We start from the raw sequence: 22129 nt of genomic DNA, 5'->3' as shown, positions 1-22129 counted from the left end.
CTGCTTTTGAGAATGTGAAATACTTGTTTTTAGTTATGTTTTTTTAGAGACTTGTCTTGTTCATATATATATATATATATATATATATATATATATATATATATATATATACACACACACACACTTCAAACATGGCCATTAATGTCGTCCTAGCCTGCCAATATACCAAAAACAGTTCTCTTAATGTGTGTTCTGGCTGTTCTTAAAAATATCTGAACTAGTGCCTGCTTTAATGTAATTTGGTAGTCCATTCCATGCATCAGCTGCTCTCTCAGAGAACCAGTTAGTACACCTCTCATTCCTATAGAATCTTCTACATAGGTTGTCTGTTGAGTCTCTACGACTTTTTGATAACCCCAAATATTCCCGGAGATAGTTTTTGTTAAATGCCCTATATACCTGAATAAGATTTCCTCTTAAATAAATGTGGGACACTGTACAAGTTCATACATTTTAGACTTTCATAATAACTTAAATTTTTACATCAATGGATGCTCTTGGTATATTTCGGCTGTATTCTTTCCAGTTTACTCATGCCTGTTTTCTTGTAAGGTTTCCATATTGTTATTCTATACTCAAGTTTGGGTCTAATGTATTTAACAAACAATTACTTCATCTAGATTCTAGACTTTATAAATCTTTTTATACAGGCAACCTATACTTCTATAACTATCATTAACATATTGGTTGATACGATAATTTGAAAAACTCAAAAGCTGAATCTACCCATATACCCAGGTCTGTAATGAATTTACAGTTTCAGTCACTGTGTGCTGTATTAAATATTCACCTTTCAACTTATGTCTCCTAGATCTCACATGATTAATTTTTGATGCATTTATCAGCATATTATTCTCCTGTGCCCAAATGGTCAATTTAGTCAAGTTCTTTTGCAGACATGCCCTATGTGTAACACATGTTATCAGTTTACCCAATTTCAGATCACCTGCATACAGACTGTAGAACATCTCAGATGAAAACACCCTACACCCTCAAACTTATTATCCTTGGCCCATCTAAATATACGTAGTATCTGTAATAAAATTAGTCAAATTCATGCCCTACTAGAAGTACACAACTTTGACATTCTATGCTTATCAGAAACTTGGCTAAAACCTTCTATTAAAGACATTGAAATTACCCCACCTGGATATAACATTGTTAGACTTGATCGTACCTCCAAGAAAGGAGGTGGAGTAGCTATCCTATATAAAACTAACCTGAAGCTTACTCTTCTTGACCTTGCTCTTACCCAAAACAACAATGCTGAAATAATCTGCTCTAGGGTTCAAATTAACACTACTAAAGCAATAAACATCATTTGTGCATACCTCCCCCCTGGAAATAACATCCCCACATTAGAACAACTTCTTGAACAACTCTCCAATAACCTCCCTCAAGAAACACTATTCCTTGGGGACTTTAATATTGATTGGAAATCTTGTAACAATGCTAACCCTACTTCCCATTTAAACCTTTTTGGTTTCAAACAACTAATTGATAGTCCCACTAGAATAAATAAAACAAGCAAAAAAATAACCACCTTAGACTGGGTTCTTACAAACTCCCCCTTACAAACCTACCAAACTGGCATCCTTCCTGATGACCTTAGCGATCACTCCCTCACATATCACTCCCTCACATATGTCATTAGAGCTAAAACACATCAAAACTTACCTACCTCACATAGAACACTATATTCAAAGAAACAATTTAATCCTGAATGGTTTCAAACAGAACTCTCACAATACAACTGGACCCCTCTAAAACACCTCTCTCTCAACAATGCCGTTGAACATTTCAACTCAGCATTCCTTACAATCTTAAACCACCATGCCCCAAGTCGTACCATTAGAATAAAGACCAAAACAGCACCTTGGCTAACCTCTAATACTAAACAAAAGATTATAGTCAGAAATAAATCTTGGAAAAAATGGCGTTCCTCTAGAAACCCAACAGATTATCAAACCTTTAGAGAGCTGAGAAACAAAACCAAAAACGCTATTATTTCAGACAAAAAGAACTACTACGTTGAACTTCAGCAATCCATGAAAAAAGAACCAAAAAAGTTCTGGTCTACTATCAATAATCTACTTACCCCAGGCAAAGTAGTTACACCCAACCCACAAAATTTAGACCCTGATAATCCCTCTTTAATAGCCAATAACTTCAATACCTTCTTTACTACTTCCATACAAACACTAGCAAGCCACTTATCTCCTGATGCTTCCCAAATGATCTTAACTAACACCAACAACGTCCTTCCTCCCCTTCAACTTCAACCCATACCCACCTCCTACATACAATCTCTTACAAAAACTTAAACCCACTACCCCCTCAGCAGATAAGCTTCCTGCTGAATTCCTTCAAGTAGCAGCAAAAGCTATAGCCTACCCTGTTTCTATCCTAATAAACAGATCCATAAAAGAAAGTACTTTTCCAGCAATCTGGAAGATATCACACATCATACCCTTACACAAAGGAGGCAAATCCACTGACCTTTCTAACTTTTGCCCTATAGCACTATTATCTCCACTAGCTAAAATCATGGAAAAATGTATACACAAACAACTACTTAACCATCTCCTTCACAATAACCTACTAGCAAACACTCAACATGGATTTAGACCCTCACATAGTACTACCACTGCACTACTTTCTTTTACCAATACCATCAACTGTAACCATAATAACAACAAACTAACTGCTTCTCTTTTCCTAGACCTGTCAAAAGCCTTCGACATGGTCAACCATACACTTCTTCTACACATATTAAAATCCCTTGCCTTGGATTTCTCCTCCTTAACCTGGTTTTCATCCTACCTTGAAAACCGACAACAAGCAGTACTCTGGAAAAATTCTCTATCTGCTCTACTACCTATCTCCTTAGGAGTACCTCAAGGATCAATATTAGGTCCACTCTTATTCTCTATCTTTATTAATGATCTTCAATCATCTATCCAAAACACTACCTGCATACAATATGCAGATGATTCTACCATCATTTGCACAGCTTCCACCCAATCTGAACTCCAGTCACTCACACAATCTACCTTTTCTACTGTCGAACAATGGTTCTCAAAAAGATGTCTCCTCCTCAACTCCAAGAAAACAAAACTATTACTATTCTCACCTACCCACAAGTCTTCTCAACTAAACTTTACTATTACTGCAGGTGATAATTCTCTCATCTCCCCAGACTCTACTACCAAACTGCTTGGTGTTACTATTGATAATAATCTTAACTATGATTGTCACATCAATAACACTATAAAAGCAGTAAATAAAAAGATTGGTTCACTGTACAGAATCAAACCCTTCCTTACACCAGAAGCACGGACCACCTTAGCTCAATCACATCTTATCTCCACCCTACTGTATGCTTCCTCTATTTACACCAATCTCTCTAAAAGCAACCTGAAAAAACTAACTACATCCTACCACAATATAGCTCGTTTTGCCACAGCATCCCAGTACAGAACTCACCACTGTCAAAACTTAAAACACACTGGTTAGAACTACCTAACAAGCTTATCTATCAACAACTTTTAATTACACATAACATTCTATATCAACCAACAAAAACACCTGCTCTCAGTAACCTCTTGACCCCCTACAATAACTTGAAACAGCTGCGATCTGCCAAAAAGCTACAAGTAAACACAACTAGAATTACAAATTCAGCAGGCAACTGTCTATTTTCTAACTCCGTAGGGAAAATATGGAATAACCTCCCCACACACATTACCTCACTAGACTCCTTTCACCTTTTTAAAAAACAACTTCTTTCACATCTGAACAACTTCTGGCTCTGCTCCTGTACTAATCCAGACTAATCTACTTTTTTCTTTCTTCAGTCATATTTCCCTATTTAAATATGCCAGTCTTTCTCTGTTATCACAAATGACTTAATTACTGTACTGTTCCATATATAAAAAAAAAAAAAAAAGGTACCAATAATTTCTTCAACAATTATGTATATACAGCCTTTCTCAATATATAGATAGTACTATGTGTTTTTTTATCTGTTTTTTTATGTGTTTTTTTACTAGACTAATATGTATGCATTGTTGCTTGAATGTTTAACCTTGTTTTTATTTGTGGAGCTTTTCTCCCCAGGCCTCCACTGAAAATGGAAATTATCCAGCTGGACTAGCCCGGTCAACAAATGTAAAATAAATAAATAAAATAAATAAAATAAATGAAAAAGATAGGTCTGAAAGATACAATGTAAACATGTAAAGGCCTAGGACAGAGCCCTGTGGGACAGCCTGAGTGCAACAAAGGATTTCACCTGTCCAACTGCTATATGATACTTGCTATGTCCTATTTGTAGGCCATGCAGCCATCCATCTAGAGTAAATCAGTACCTAGTTCTAATTTATTGATCAGTGTTTTGTGTATGACTCTATTAAATGCTGAAGTTAAATCTGTGTAAATTACAGCACAATTTTTCATTCATAGCTGTTATATTGCTATAGAACATCATGATGTTCATCGTGTTATACTGCTGCAGTCATCACACTTGGGTTATCCTGCCATCAGGGGTCCTGCAGTCGGCCAAATCCCAAAGTCTTGGTCTGGTGTCAGTTGTCATCGCTTCTTCCCTGACGTCAGTGCGAGAGGGGTATAAAAGAGGCAGCTGACGCCATTTTCTTCAGTCTTTCTTGCTGCGCGGTGCCCAAAGCAGAAGCAGTTTGCAAGTGCCGGTCAGCTAGCTCCTGAGATTTTCTAATCGAATTTCAGCCCAAAGTCTTCTCTAAAGCTAAGTACCCCATTGGGGAAACTTTTCTTGCCTCAGACCGATGTCAGACAAAGTTAATAATTGCATTTCTTGTGGGAAGCAAATACCTCATAAGGATTTTCATTCTTATTGTATTCCTTGCCTAGGCCCAAATCACGATGTCTCTGGTCGTCTGTTTTGTGCTAGGTTCAACAAACGTACAATCAAGCGTTGGGCAGATTTCGCCCGACATTATTTTGGCAGAAAATTTAACTATAGCATGTCGTCGGAGCAACCGACATCAGCAATGACTAAAAAACGCAAGGATAAGGACAGGCAACCAAGGCCAAGACCAGATACCGAAGCCTCAGCAAGGCCTGTCGCCGGTTCTCCAGTTTTCAGTGAGGCGCCTACGCAGCCCCTGACTACCGCTGATTTAGAAATTCTGATGGCCTCCCAGACCAAATCAGCTGGGCCTCAGGAGCCAGTTCCATCTCATCCCTCGGACGCCAACCCTGATGGTGATCTGGAGATTTTGGACAGGCCTTCGGTTTCTGAAGGTGTCTTCAAACCGACAGCTATTTCTATTAAGTCTTATGCTAAACTTAAAGCCCCCTTAAAAGTTAGGAAACCGGGTCCACAGACCCCCCCCCCACAGGCCCCTATGCCTAAAAAACAGATGCTCAAGATGGCTGAGGATCTAATTGCCCTTATCAGGGGTTCCCAACCCCCTCCTGACAAAAGGCCTAGACTGGAGGAAGATTATCCTTCTTCTGACCAAGCATCCATTTCCTCAGCTAACTCTGAGGACCAGGATTATTCCTTCCCTCCTTATGAAGACTCAGATGCTGAAGAGTCCATTCCCTCTGTCTCCCCCCCTGAAGACTACTCTTTTGGTGAAACTTTACACACCATGAGGGAACACTTCCACTGGGAAGGCCAAGATTACTCTGACTCTAAGAAAAGACTCCATGAGTTTCTTCTTCTTCCACAGCATAGACCCCTTGCAATTCCTCCAGTTTTAGACATTTTGGATGATGTCTACACCGAATCTAGTCTAAACCCAGACTCCTTACCTCCTGCACCAGCTAAACCAGACCGATACTACGGAGTTCCTGATTCTCACAAGTTTCTCTATAAAAGCCCTGTTGCAGACCCCAAAACCATTTCCCAGGGTCCCAAAGGGGTTAAGGCCTCTACTGCTAAGAATCCACTACCTTCTGAAAGAGATTCCAGAGCATTAGAAAGATGGGGGAAGAAAGTGTATACGTCTGCCACTTTGGCCATGAGGGCCTTAAACTGCCAATTCCACATGCTAAAATACCAGCAGTACTTGATTACACAGTTAAAGCAGAAAATGATCCCTCAGACAGATTAACCTGATTTCAAAGAGATGCAGGATTTGCTGCATGCAGCAGAACAGGTAGGAAAGTATACCTTACAGTGTGGTTTTGATTCATTGAAAACCTCATGTAGAGCAGCTGTCACAGGATCTGTAATTCGTAGCCATGCTTGGCTAAAAGCGCAAGCCTTACCAGAACATGTCAAAGTAAAGTTATTGGATGCTCCATTGCAGAAAGATGTGTTATTTGGTGTCAAAACAGAGGAAGTCTTAAAGAAAATGGAAAAAAAGGCAAAATCTATGCAGACAGTCAAAGATTTTTTACAGGTACAACCTCCTCATTTCAGCAGAAACTGGCCATCAAAAAACTGGTCCTTTCCTGCATCAGACAGACCCCAAAGGGGTAGGTACAGACGCCCAAGGGGCAGAGGCCAGCCACAAGGTTCTTTCAGGCCTAGGCAATGGCATACAGCAACTCAAAGAGGTGGAGACGAAAGATCTCAACCCTTCAGGAAACAAACACAATGACTTCCCTCTTCGCCTGCCAAGCAAAATTGCCCTGGCAGCACCTGTGGGAGGAAGACTGGCTCTATTTCCACAAAATTGGCGCATCATAACAAAGGACAAATGGGTTCTGGATATTATTTCCCGAGGCTACAGATTTCATTTTCACACTTTACCATGGATGAGAGGCATACCAAATCTGCCTCCAAACCAATGGGCAGAGGCACAAACGCAAATTTCAGCTCTCATGGATATGAAAGCAATTCAAAAGGTACCTACAAAGGAGCAAGGTCAAGGTTTTTACTCAAGACTATTTTTAGTACCAAGAAAGGACAAAGCCTGGAGACCCATTTTAGACCTCTCAATTCTAAACACATACCTGGAGATACCCAAATTCAAAATGCTCACACTACAGCAGCTTCTTCCTATGCTGGGCACGGAGTCTTGGCTGGTAACGTTGGACCTCAGAGGCATACCTGCATATCCCTATCAGACAAGATTGCAGAAGATACCTCAGATTTTTGGCAGGTACAATGCATTATCAATTCTCTGCATTGCCCTTTGGCTTATCTACTGCGCCCAGCGTATTTACGAAATGCCTGGCATCAGTAATTGCATACTGCAGACAACGAGGAATACAAATTTATCCATATCTGGATGACTGCCTGATCCAAGCGGACAGCAAGGACATTCTATTACAGCATCTGGCATTTGTAACAAAGCTGCTAAGTTGCCTTGGGTACACAGTAAAAAAGAAGTCAAAGTTAATACCCTCACAAGAGATAATATTCCTGGGTGCCAGCTTAAATACAACGGCCCAGATGGCTTACCTCACGCCAGACAAACAACAAACAACTGACTCAATACTTCAAAAAGATGGCAACTTTTACCCAGCTCACTGCAAGTAAAATCCTGCAGGCATTGGGGTTCATAGCATCCTGCATTCAACTAGTTCCATATGCAAAGCTGCATATGAGGAAATTACAATGGTACCTGAAAAGTGTATGGACTCAACACAGGCACAGCCTCGAAACAAGTATACCTCTCATTCCTTGCCTTCAAAAAGAGTTCCTATGGTGGGCTCAAGCATGTCAAATAAACAAGGGTCTTCCTTTTGTCTTACCTCCAGCAAACCAAACTATGACAACAGATTCTTCAGACTACGCCTGGGGAGCACACATGGCAGGACAGTGCATACAGGGCAAATGGTCTGCAAAACAAATGCATCTACACATCAACCAAAAGGAGATGCTAGCTGTGCAAAATGCACTGACAGCCTTCAAGGACCTCTTGCATCCAGAACAACTACTAGTAAGGACAGACAACAGCACAGTTATGCGGTACATAAACAGGGAGGAACACACTCCTACCCTTTATGCAGTCAGGCAATGACCTTGTGGAACACAGCATTGACTTACCAAGTACAGCTGCAAGCACAATTCCTGCCAGGAAAGGAAAACATATTGGCAGACGAATTAAGCAGAAATATGGCAGATCCACACGAGTGGAGACTACACCCACAAGTATTTTCAATGAAAACTCAAAGGTGGGGACGCCCAGACATAGATCTATTTGCCTCCCCCAACAATTGCCAACTACAGAAATTTTGCACAAGGACTTATCATTCCCTAGCCTGGAAAGTGGACGCCCTATCATTCAGTTGGACAGCATTGACAGTCTATGCCTTCCCACCACTACCTCTATTGACCAAGGTATTACTGAAAGTCAGATCAGAGAGACCACAAATGATCCTCATTGCTCTGGACTGGCCACGTCAGCACTGGTACCCATTACTAAGGAACTTGACTCACAGCCCTCCATGGATCTTACCTCAATTCCCACTTCTGTTGACTCAGCAAAACTCTAAGATCCTTTACAGTCAGCTCAGGACTTTAAATTTAGCTGCATGGAGAATACCTTGAATTATCAATCAACACTTCTCTCAAAGGACATCCTGAATGTCATTTCGGAGGCCAGGAGGCCCAGCACCAGAAAAACTTACTCAGACAAATGGAAAAGATTTTGTGCATGGCACCAGGCTAAAGGCCAAAATCCTGGGATACCAAACATTCCTCAAATACTGCAATACTTAACTGAGATGCTACACAAAGGCCTTGCTTTCTCATCCATTAAGATCCATGCTTTGGCCATTTCAGCTCAATATAATATGGATCCTCCCATATTCTCACACCCTTTACTAAGGCAGTTTCTCAGAGGGGCTAAGAATATAAGACCCCCCAGAAAACCCCCAACGCCAGCTTGGGACCTCAACTTTGTTTCAGAAAAATTAACACTGCCGCCTTTCGAACCAGCCTTCTCAGCAGAACTACAATACTTGTCATGGAAAACAGCTGTGTTGCTGGCTATCACCTCAGCACGCAGGTTCTCAGAACTACAGGCACTCATGGCAGTGGAACCTTTCATCATTTTCCATCAAGACAGAGTCTCTTTACGAACTAACCCTACCTTTATGCCAAAGGTAGTATCCAGTATGGCTTTGAATCAGACCATTCATTTACCCACCTTTTATCTAAACCCCCAGAATAAAGGAGAAAAACTCCTTCACTCTTTGGACATTCACAGACAGCTATGTTACTATTTGGATAAGACAAAGACCTTCAGAAAAACTGACCAACTCTTTGTATCCTATGCTGCAGGTTCACAAGGAAAGGCTATTTCAAAACAGACCATCTCCAAATGGATAGCACATTGTATCCGCTTTTGCTACTCGCACCATGGGAAAGCAGTGCCTGTTAATATTAGGTCCCATTCTACCAGGGCTACAGCAACCTCAGCAGCCTTTCTCAGGGGGGTTCCAACCAAGGACATTCTGGAGGCAGCTACTTAGTTCAGTGCACACCTTTACCAAGCACTACCACCTTCCATTATATTCAAAAAACAGAGCTGGTTTTGCCACTGCAGTTCTGCAGGGCATCCTAGCTTCGCCTAACCCAGTTTAGTACCAGCCACCCATCCATAGCTTTGGGATTCAACCCAAGTGTGATGACTGCAGCAATATAGCACGATGAACATAGTACAGTTTTGTACCTACCATAAATGTAGATGTTAGAGTGTATATACTGCTGCAGTCCAGGTTACCCTCCCACCATCCCCTCTACATACCAGGGTGTTACTTATAACTCCATGTACATCAGTCAATTGGATGTATGTCTATATGGTGTATTTGCTAACAGCTAGTACTATTGTTTTATCTACTAAGGTATTTTTACATAGTTATTTGGATTGCCTTCCTAGTTGGGGGCACCTGGCATCTGGGGCAAGAAAAACTGAAGAAAATGGCATTTGCTGCCTCTTTTATACCCCTGTTGCACTGACATCAGGGAAGAAGCGACGACAACCGATGCCGGACCAAGACTTTGGGATTCGGCCAACTGCGGGACCGCCTGATGGCAGGATAACCCAAGTGTGATGACTGCAGCAGTATATACACTCGAACATCTACATTTATGGTACGTACAAAACTGTACTTTACTGGTGGTAATAGATGTATTTTCGACATACGCATGCTGATGTTTGGTTTCAGGTCCTAACCTTTCCAGTTCTTGACAAAAACTTATTCAACATTACCTTCTCCATTATTTTTCCACAACATGAAAGTAGACTTAAGTGTATGTATGAGACTGCGTTTGTCCTACTCCCCTTTCACTTAAAGACAGGTTTTTTAACAAGTGCATGTCTCCAATCTTGAGAGTAAATGAAAGATGTGGTGGTACTATAAGTTATTTCCGAAGTGTTCTCATGTCATTTTTGCTTATTCTGTCTCCTCCCAGTGCTTTGTTTGCATCCAGTTTGCATAGTTCTTTTTCAATATAATCTATTTTGATTCTAGTATCCGAGGTTCCTGGATATCATTGTAACAACTTATCACCCCCTTTGTGAAGCCAAACTGTTTTACTGTTTTGCATAAGATGTAAATATATGTTCAAGAAATGTTTTTTTTTTTTTTTTTTTTGAAAATGCAAAGCATTTGTTTTGAGTTATAAATGTTTTTTTATGAGAATACATGGCCTTTGCTTTGAATTATAACCCCTTTTTGAGAATACAGGGTACTCATTGGAGTTAAAACATCTTTTTTGAGAATGTCAGGCCTTTGAGTTATAACTGCTTTTTGGAACATGAAACATTTAAGTTACATAGACCTGCTGTTACCTTTTGCTGTAGCTGACAGCTTCCTTGTGTTTTCTGTGCAAGCAGATTTTAAGTTGTGTTGGTGTTATCCCATAATCCTCTGGTATGAAGTTAGGACCTGTTGCTTCTTTCAATTCACTATTCACAGAAGGTGAAATAGTCATTGCACAAATGGGGGTGATTTTTCCCACATTTTATTAACCAATATCTCGGTCACAAAGAAAAATGTACCAGTGGAGGAAGAAAGCTCAGTCCTTGCTGAATTATCAAATTTATTAACAAAACCACGACAGGACATCCACCAGATAAAACTCCAAAATAAGTCACAAGCACTAACGCTATGTCTACACACTTGCATTTTCGTTTGTAACACTTCTTCAGGTGCAATTACATTCTCCTCTCAACAAACCACTCTTTTTAAATCCATACTTAATTGATACAATTAAATAATTACATCTCAATTGGTAAAGCTTTAAATTCATCATACTAATGTTCATTTTCAAACATCCATTGCTTATTCAATACTTGTTGACAAAAACATATTCTAAAAACATACATAATGTAACTTCATTATAATAGCCATATATCTAATTTCATACAATTCTATTATAAAAACATTCATTTTTTGTACAAATTAAAAGAAAATGTTCTTTCATTTTAACTAATTTCCTTTATCCTATTGCACCCTCTAGTGTTCAAAAATGCTATTTTATTATTGCCTTACATTTTCTACTTTCTAAGTATGCATTCACAGCTTTCCATCATTTCTAATTTAATCCTACTCATAATAAAACATAAATATATAAAATATAAAACATATAAAGGTTATCAAAGCAGGGTTAAGAACTGTTTTTTCTACCATGAGGCAAAACATAAGAAAACATACGAAAACACTGTAATAATCTAGCCACATCCATTTATAGAACCCAAATAGCACTCATAATTTTGCTGCCCTCAATTTAAGCACAGGGGCCAAGGAGACTGTATTATTTAACCCTGGTGGATTGTATGACTCCAACTGTAATTGCCATAACAATTCCTTGTATTCAATGGTATCTTCCCAAGGCCCCCCTCTTACATCTTTATTCACCACTTCTAAGACAAAAAAATGAAACACTGCATCCACACATTTACTTTTATGTCTATATAGGGCATTGTTGTTACAACAAGTTCTAATATCGTAGTTGTGCTCATAGATACGGTTTTTCAACCTCCTTTCAGATTTGCCCACATAAAAAGCATCACAAATTCTGCACAAGCTCAAATAAACAATTCCACTTGTTTGACAATTTGCAAACTTGGTGCTCCTAATCAGTCACACCTTATTGTAATAGTAAAGATCTGCAGCAATAGCTCACTGCCTTCCCTGGTCCCTGTTTCTGTGAGTGCCTGATGGAAATGTTGATATTTTCAGTTATGGTAGGAAGTTGATATAAACCATTGCAGTACCACTGATTTTCCAGTGTACAATCCACAGGCTGTCATTCTGTGTGGGCAATAACCTGTACTGTGCTGCTCAGGTCTGCTTTATTTAAAAACTGAGACTTATGCAATGTATTTATTTTTTTTACCTGCTTTTTTGCAAAAAAAAAAAAAAAAAAAAAAGGCATGGCTGAATATGAACCCAAGTAGTTTAGTCCACCTATCTACCTAAGCAAATAAACAAACAATAAGCACAATTTTTCATTGTAGCTGTGCTGCGCCACCCCCCAAACAATAGAATGCATGATAATTACAAAAGGATCCTTGTATGAAATGATGGGTCTCACAGACTTAAGATGGCTTTCAATGCACTTCTGGATCACAACACTGTCACCTTTTTCATTAGAGTAATTTGCACTCTTGTAAGTAAAATGTCTGACGGCATGGTAAAGGGCTAGTCCAGGTCTCACTTGTTTATACCCACTTGTGATATTTTGTGCCATATTCAATGAGATATTAACTGTAGAAACCAACAAAACAGCGTTGAACAAAGAGCCACCACAGATCCAAAATTCCTAAAGTCCAAAAACAGAGGAGGCTCACCACGACCACTTAAAATAAAAATTGTTTAATACTGCAGCAAAGTTTGCTGCAGTATTAAACAATTTTTATTTTAAGTGGTCGTGGTGAGCCTCCTCTGTTTTTGGACTTTAGAGATATTAACTGTGTCCCAGGTGCATGCACACACACACAGCTAACATTTACTGCAACCATTGTTTAATACAATTATTGTTATTAATAGTGATATTTTGCACTGCTGGCTTAACTAAAGCTTTTAAGCAGGCAATTCTGTACTGCAGTCAAAATAGATGGTGGAGACCTGTGTAGACTACTGTTTTTCAGTAAAATGGATATTGGCAATAGTCCTGTTGTTTGATTTATAACTGTATGCACTCTTGGAAAATTTAGTTGCATATGTTATTTTAAGGATCAAGCAGTTGTGCTGATATTGTTATATCTACAACGATTTTTTGTCTCTTAATTTTGACCTTAGCTTACCTCCATCCCTGCATCGTCCTCTAGACCCATTCATTACTTTCTGGATGATGGCACCTTCTGCCAGTTTGTTCCTATCAAGTTAAGAGTTGAGCATGAACAGTTGTGTTAACACGTGCATTTGGTCAGGGTATTCATGTTAAGCTCTCTCTTTCTCCATGCATAATCACCAGGATATCCCCAAGGATCACCTGGTGCTGACATATGTGATGAGGTGGAGTATTTGTAGTAAGTCCTAACTGCTTATGCATTTTCACTACAATAGTAATGAGGTGAGCATGCAGTGAATTTAGTACACAGCTGTCACTTATTCAAAAAAGTGATATAAGCCTACAGGTGTCTCCACCTCTTTAATGGGTTAATTATTTTGCGATGTCCAGTCTCCACAGAGGAAATCACTGCCTCTAGTGTACTCCAAGACAAATACCTCACAATCTCCCCTTGACAGAGGCAAATGATAAGCTGCTTTTCTCCTTCTTCATGCCATCTGGGTCCTCTGGTTGAAACTGCTTTTCAAACCCTGGTCACCTGGATTGCAGTCAGAGCTTTATCCTTGTAAGCCTTGAACCTGCTGTATCTACAGCAGTAATTGTACTGATGTTTTGGAGGCCATTGTATATGGGTAGTGATCAATCAGTATTTGTGCTGCAACAAAAGATGGCTGACCATGTAGTATGACAACACGCCTTAGCTACAGCCAGAATTAGGGAGGACTTATCCTTCCTCCGCCACACACACACAACACACCAGAGAAATTTTATCCCAGAAATGTGAACAATTGAATGCCAGAAAAACTGCCTTCACTTCCTTTCATGCTTTAAATATTGTTCTACCAACAGCTTCTGCTTTATAATGATTTTACTTGTCTGCAGTAAACTGTTATTCCCAGACAGTAAAGTCCATGTGTTTGTGTTTTATCATGAATGTTTAGCAGCTAAGCATTTTAATTGACAATTGTGAAAGGAAAGTGCCCATCAGTCATCTGTACAGCTGAGAGTAGGTGCCTAGAAGGTAAATAAGAAAGTGAGCCATCATCTGTTATGTAAAGGAAACAATTTAAATATATATATCATAGCTCATTTCTTATTCTACATTGCTTTCTTTGGTTTAAAATAATTACATTTAGACATTGTGCATACTGACTTTGACAAATCAGTTAAAGCTTATTTATTTGAATTTTTAGAGTGCAGTTAAAACTGACATTGTTCATTAACTAACTGCTGCATCCTATTTAAATATATAGTTGAAATATCACTGCTATTTCTAGAACGCACATTCAAAGAGGCCATAAAGCTTCAGTTTATTTCAGCGTATTTCTCTGCACTCTGGTACAGTGAAGTAATTACACATTTTGCTGATGCGTGTGCCTTTACCTTTCTTTTAAATAAACACTGACAGCATGAATCAGCCTTGAGGCATGCCTTTTCAAAGCACTCCTTTGCATGCTGTCTGCCCACAGTTAACATTATTTTTTTCTTTTTAGGCACATTGCAGTTAGGCAAGTATTATTAAATATGTTAGAAGGTACTGCACAACAGAAATTGTTTGGCAATTTAAAATATTGCCAGAACATGACACTTTATTTTTTTCTGGAATTACAGTAGAAGAAGAAAAAGTGCATAAAGTTGATCTCAGAGTTTGTCCATTCATTCTCTTATTAACCACTTAATCCAGTTTTGTATCTTGAGGGAAGTGGGGGCCTGTCCTACTACTCATTGGACACAAACTAATCCTGGACAAGTCACTGGCCCTTTTTATGCCACACAGACACACACACAAATGCAATTTGGAGAATGGTCACTTCACCTATGGGATGCATTTGGGACATGAGAGAAAACCAGAATACCCAGTGTAAACCCACAGAGTCACAATGTGGACATGTAGATTCCACAAAGAAAGCATGCAGGCTAGGTATGGAAATGGAAAGCCAGTCAGCTGTAGAGCAGCAATGCTAACTGCTTCACTGCTGTGCTGTCCAGAGTCATACATTAGATTCATGATCTAGAAGAGGAGAGTGCAGAACTGACTGTTAATGATACTATTTTAAAATGTATTTATGTCATATTCATTTTTTGTACCAAGTAAAATAAAAGCAATATAGCCTATAAGTTAGCACAGTGAAATGCAAATGAACATACTAGCTCCAGCTGACAGAGCTGGAGTGAGTACCCATAGCTTCTTTTTTGCATACTGCATTGTGTTGTGTGACTAAGCAGTCTTCCCAGAAAAGAGGGCATTTCTCCTACCACAGAATAAAAAGTCTTTAAAGAACATTTCAGTCCTGATGTGAACAGAGCAGATGTGCAGGAGTCTCTCTGAAGTTGTGAATGCAGGAAGTTCAGAGTCCACTGTCTGCACATATCTGATGCTTGGAATGGAATGGAATTGGCCATAACTCCTCCAGTTTCAAGGAGGGTGTCAGATTTGGTATCCCACTGGCACTGCCCAAGATATATTAGAAGTTCACTTTTTTTTCCCTCCGTTACTACTGACACACACCTTGAAAATGCATGTGATACTAACAAAACAGACTGTGGGAATGTCGATTCACACTCCCCCCTAATTGTACCTACACATACCTTGTGCAGGGAACTATATGGCATACCTACATACAGCACTTAGTGCAGAACAGCTTGTCTGGCTCCAACACCCACCATCACTGGAAATCAGGACTGTCAGTACATGTCAGGACACCCTGCATCTGTGCCATAAACTAGACGGTAAATATTAGATGTTTCCATAATGTTTTCTCTTATCCTGAAACACTGACCCTCAGTCCCATCTTCACTCAAATCTCACAGAGCCAGGGAAGGGGACGGTAAATAATGGCTGCAAAAAAGGATTTTTCTTTGTGTGAAAAAATGAGCCTGGAATGTGGACATGTTATGCATGTCACATGTTCCAGTGCATGTAACAGCAAGGTATCTGTTCAGCTTCACTTCCGACTGACCGACACCCAGTTGACCTAAATTTCATTTGACTGACTCCCATTTCACCGACATTTAAGACATAGACTTGTGAGTTTTCCTTCACCTGTGACTTGCTTGTGGTAAAAGGAATTGCTGTAACTTAACAGTGCTGTTAGAGTACCGATAGTCATGTAAAAAGTAGTGTTGTGTTTCTAAATATGGGTTGTCTTGTTACATTTTTATGGGAAGTATCTAAAGTAATTTTATATTGCATTCTGTCATTGTATTTTCGTATGTTCTATAAGTCCATAATGGATTGTCCGTCCACTTTAGACTCTGTTTATTTGTGTACACTGTTGTTTGTACTCTCGTCTGACTACATTAATTATAAATTATTATTATTATTGTAATTCTTTGCTTGTAGAGCTTTTCTCCCCAGGCCTCCACTGAAAAAGGGCTTCTGGGCCAGTTGGACACTACCCGGTTAACAAATAAAATAAATAAAAAATAAAAAATTTGGCAAATGTTTTGCACATTCCCAGCAGTAGTGGCAGCGTGTAGATTACTGTAAGGCAAGTTAAAGGTATATGCCCTTTTCCCCACTGTAGTACGATCCTGGAGTTAGTATATATAATTGGGGGGGGGACACAGCCCCCCACCTATTTTCATTGTATATTGTCCCGTTTCTGTTAAGAGGGTAAGTAGTTTTTAAGTTCAGGAAAGAGTTAGTTATTGCTGTTCTAAGTGTGTTTGTTTAAGATTTAGTATGTTGAAATTCAGCATTGTAAGCTGTCGGTGAAATGGGAGTCCGTGAAATGAAATTTCGGTCAATTGGGTGTCGGTCAAATGAGTTTTAGGTCAAGTAAAGTAGATCCACATACATATCTATATATATATATATATATATATATATATATATATATATATATATATATATATATATATATATATATATATATGGGTCTATGTCAGATTATCCAAGTTCCAAAACTTTAAAATGCATATGGTTGAGACCATTTGACTGAACTTTTAGAACTTCCACATTTAAAAAACAAAAAATAAAATTTTTTTTTACGTTTATGCAGGGGCAAGTCCCCCTGCACCCCACACCCCCTGCAAATTACATATACCAACTCCAAGATTACACTGCATTGAGGAAAAGGGCAAATTTCCCATTTTGTGATGTACCATGATCTCCATTCAAACCATTTGAAGTTCCAAAACATAGATCATATGGTCCCAACCATATGAATTTCAAAGTTTTGAAACTGATAATCTGATAGGTACATTTTTTTAGATAAGTACATAAGCAAGTAGAGTTAGCTTTCCACTTGTAATTTGAGTATGGTGCTCCATCTTTCCTCTGTCTAAACCCATAAGAGGAATGTATCATTTTGTATATCTGCCTTATGAATAAAAATTCTGTATCTGTCCTGTCTACTAGTATCAAGGAATCATGATTTCCTGCAGTAGAAACTTAAGTTTGAAATTCTTCATGGAATCTGTTTTCACTATGTGATAGTATTTGTTGTATGACCCCTTTCCAGAATTGCAAGTAAATGACTGTGGGCACTCAGACGGCCTGGCATCACTTCATGGTCCAGTTATTTTGGCTATTTCTTTGAGTTTACTTGTCCTTATAGGAGAAAATTTGTTGAAAAGAGCTGCAGTGATTATAAGTACACTGTTGAGAGCATGATTTGTTTGGTTCCCATCTAGCTTTGACATCAACTGTAGTTATTAGGATACAAGAAATATTGGAAATGAAGCATTGAAGAAAAATTTCCATTTCTGAATTGGTATGTTGTGGTGGTTTCTTTGGCCGGTCACAGGTGATTATAAAGTAAATTGCCATTAGGGAAATGACCCACAAAACTATCTGTAAAGCAGGTCTTCCTTCTAGTAAAAATTAAGTGGATATAATATGTGGCTTGAGCCTTATTTAATTTAAGATTTACCAGGAGGCCTGTCTTCTGTAACTATAGTTGTGAGTCATATAAGGCTTTGTAAAGGTGGGTTTAAACTGTCAGTAACTCAGTCAGGCTAAAGTAAGACCAAGACATTTGCATACTGCATGTTGTGACGCATCATGACCTAATGCAGCCATACCTGATCTTGGTTTCTCACTCCATTTAATTTAAGATATGGAAAAATACATCTTATGAAATGGAAAAAAATGAATGAATGCTTGTGCCTGATTTTACAATCATTTATTGATTGCTCTGGGAATCTCTCTGGTAACATACAGTTCTGCATTATGCTAAATGTGTCCATATTCCTGGAGGTTTGCACATGTTTTCTATAATGCCATGTATTTTGGGTAACACTATTTTTATGTTCATGGGTACATATTAGGCTAATGACCACTAGAGACCTTATAAGCCTAGCTGTGCAACCGAAATGTGACCCATAAATCTGATTTATATAGGTGGTAATTTACTGATTGCCTATGTCCATTAGAGACATAGGAGCCAGACCAGGAGTGAATTTCCAGTTACCCATCCATTGGCCCCGGTTGCTCTTAAAAAGGGATATGGTGGATCTCTGCTTCACATGGATGGAGAGCCTGTTCCAGAGAATTGGAGTTCTCTAAGAAACATATCTGTCTCTCCAACATGTTCTATTTATTTCACGAGCAAAATCTAGGTCTTTTAATTTAGTAGTTCTGATGCTGTTTGTTTTGTGGATGTGCTAAAGGTTCATTAAAACAGAGTCTATGGGTGCCCTGTATGCCAGTCAAAGACCACCTCTCAGAAGTCTGTATAATACCAAAAGAGACAGGGATTTGAGTTGATCAGTGCAGGACATTGTGTTTGCTCCCTGTATTCTTCTTGTAAGGAGCCTTTGTGGATGTTCCAGTTGCTACATGTGTCTGGTCAGGTACATACCTAAGGGGGCATTATACTCTGTGATGGGTCTGATGAGGGTCAAGTACAGTGGTATGATAATCTTTCTGGACCTAGGTGCCATGCCTTTGCTTATGAGTTCAGCAACATATAAGGATTTTCTTATTACCCTGGACACATGCTGGGTGAAGGCTAGGTTACTCTACATGAGTTTCCAGATCCCTGGCTAGTGAATCGACTTTTAAGGGTACTTTACTGATGACATAGTTACCCAAGGTGGTAGACTTCCCAAAGGAACTTTAATGCATTTCTTGGTACTGAGTTTTAAACCATGGCTTTGGCACCAATTGCTTGTCTGTATTAGACCTTCCTGAAGGGGGTTCTCATGTTGTGGGGATTCAGTGGATTTCTCTCAGTTTGCAATCATTTGTGAACTTGATCAGCCAAAGGCCTTTGACATTGGCTTTGACATCCGAGAAATGGATGCCAAAGATGAGTGGGTCCAGCATGGAGTCCAGGAGGACTCCACTGGTGAGTGGCCTGTTTGTGCAGGTGGCCTTATGGATTCTAACCTTTGGGTCCTACCAGTAAGCCAGCTAGCTATCCAGTGTGTTAAAAAGGGGTGTATACCTAGTTCCATACGTTTGTTGACAATACCCAAGTGGGATATTGGATCAAATGCCTTGGTCAGATCTAGGTAGCCAGTATGCACTGTTTTCCCCTCATCCATTGCCTTAGTGACCCTTTCAAAGACGTCCACCAGATTCAGTAAGCATGACCTTCCTTTGACAAAGTCAGACTGGGTGGCTATCTTATCCAGTGTCTGGAGGTCTCCTATGTCCTTTTTGATAATTTCCATGATAATTCTGTCCATGGCTTTGCAAATAAGATTAGTCAGACTAATGAGTCTGTAGTTTCCAGGATTTGTTGAAGGTTCTGCCATATGAAGGGGGGTGACTGTTGCAGTCCTCCATTCTTGTGGCACAAAGCCTGTTTTAAGACTATAGTTAAACAATGACTCTAAAGGCCCTGATGTATTTTAGACTAATCAGGAGGATGTGATATTATCGGGACCCACTGAAGCCATGTTTTTAGCATTAGAGAGTACAGCCAGTACATGCCCCCCTAATTATAGCTGGAGGGATTATGTTTGCAGGTATTTTTTGGGGGGGGTTTGGGTGAGACGGGGAGGTAAAGTTGGAATTTAATTTGTCCATCAACACTTTTGCTATATCACCAGGTTCAGTGAATGTGGCACCATTAACCACCCATTCAGCACATTGCTGTGTGCTGTTCTTGAGGTTTCTGACATAGCTGTAGAAGGCCGTATAGTTATCTTTCACCTGGGGAGGCTATCTTACCCTCGAAGTTGGCTTTGCTTGACCTAATTAGCCCTTTCAGTTGCCTATTTACTTTGATGAGAAAGTTTCTTTCTTTATGGGAATTACCCTTCCTGATTTTTGCCATAATTTTTTTCTTTTGTTGTATATCCTATTTAATTTGAGATGCCACCTGAGTGGTTTGTTTCTAAGGCTAGTCCTGGGCTTACTTCAGGTAGGTACAACAGCCTCTCTGCAGCCATTGACATGGTTCTACAGAGTTTCTGAGACCAATTCAGCATAGGTTGCAGTGTTTTCTGGGTTTGGACAAGTATTGAATGTTGACAATTCATCACTTAATAAAAGGTAATTTGCCCTGGAATAGTTCCCAACTGTTACTGGTTTTAATGGGATTATGGAGTTGATTTTGATTTCAAAGGAGACAGCTTTATGGTCGGACCTTACCAGGGAGGATGATACATTGGGTGGGTGCAGCATTCTCCCATATTTGTAAGCACGAGGTCCAATATGTTGGAACCTCTAGTTGGCGCATTCATTAGTTGGTCAACAGTATTTATATTTACGAAGTCCAGGGATCTCTGTGCCTGTAGATTTGAGGCCATATAGGATTTCCAGTCTATGGAAGGGTAATTAAAGTAGGGTGTTAGGTTTGATGGTAATTGTCTCCAGTAGGTCCAAGTATGCATTGAGAAATTATTGGGACATGGAGGGTGACCTATAACTGGTTAGGATATGGTACAGGAGTTTGTCTATGGTGATCTGCACATGGAGGAATTCCAGCACATCATCCTGTTTGACCACCCCAGAGGCATGCTTGTTACTGATGTATATTGAGACGACACCACCTTTAGCCCTTGTCTGTGCAGCTACTTGTCTAAAAGTGCTCAAGGCATTGAAACCTTGCACTGCTGGGGTACTCTGCCTTTTTAAACCATGCCTCATTAACTGCACAGATATCTATATTCTCATGTGAGGAGTGCTTGGAGGAGTGTAGTTTTTTTTTTTTTTTTTTTTGGGCTCCTGGCATTTAGCAGTAACACTCTGAGGTTCAACTGAGTTGATTTGCTATATCGGTAGGCTTGTCAATTTGGCATTTCCTAAAAAAAGACACTATGGGGATGGATAAAATTTTAGTCAGTATTTGAAAGCCTAGAGGGGAGATGTGCAGACCATCCTTGACAAAGTCACATGTTCTGTTAATCATGTCCTCCCAAGCTGACAGATATTGGATTCCCTTAGAATGACACCAGAAAGACAGTTGTTGAAATCAATCATTTTTTTGCTCGTATTGTGACATCATCTTTAGTGATAGTAATATGCTGCCCAGTGCTAGGCTTATACCCACGTGAGGCACATAGTCTGAAAGCTCCATAATATCTCTCTTTATATAGTCCAGGGAGGTACATCTCAGGTCATTTACACCTACATGGACTATGATAGAATCATACTGATACCTGTGGTGTAATGCCTTAAGTGTGTGCGTGATGTGGTGGATTCTGACTCCAGATAACCAACTAACAGTTTCGGCCTGGTTAGAGGGGCATCAGTATATCTTACAATGGAGTCTCATATGACAAGAGTCCTGAAAAGTGTGTTTGCTTGCCTTAATGTATGTGGATCCACTGAGAGTGACAGCATGTGTCATGTTAGGTGGTGGTTATTTTTTTTCTGAGTGCCTTTGGGCTTGCTGAGGCATAGCTTTGACAATGGGTGATCTGGGCAATCTTTGTTGTTTAAGAATATTGCTTTTAAGTGCCTCAGCATGCATTAGTCTGTGTGTGTGTTGTGTACCACGTGAAGAGGGTGTTGTGTATGTGGTTTCGACAACCTGATGTAGA

The sequence above is a fragment of the Protopterus annectens genome, chromosome 3.part1, assembly GCF_019279795.1.
Source record: "Protopterus annectens isolate FY-2018-M chromosome 3.part1, PAN1.0, whole genome shotgun sequence".
Lineage (NCBI taxonomy): Eukaryota > Metazoa > Chordata > Ceratodontiformes > Protopteridae > Protopterus > Protopterus annectens.
Note: the sequence above shows the minus strand (reverse complement) of the source record.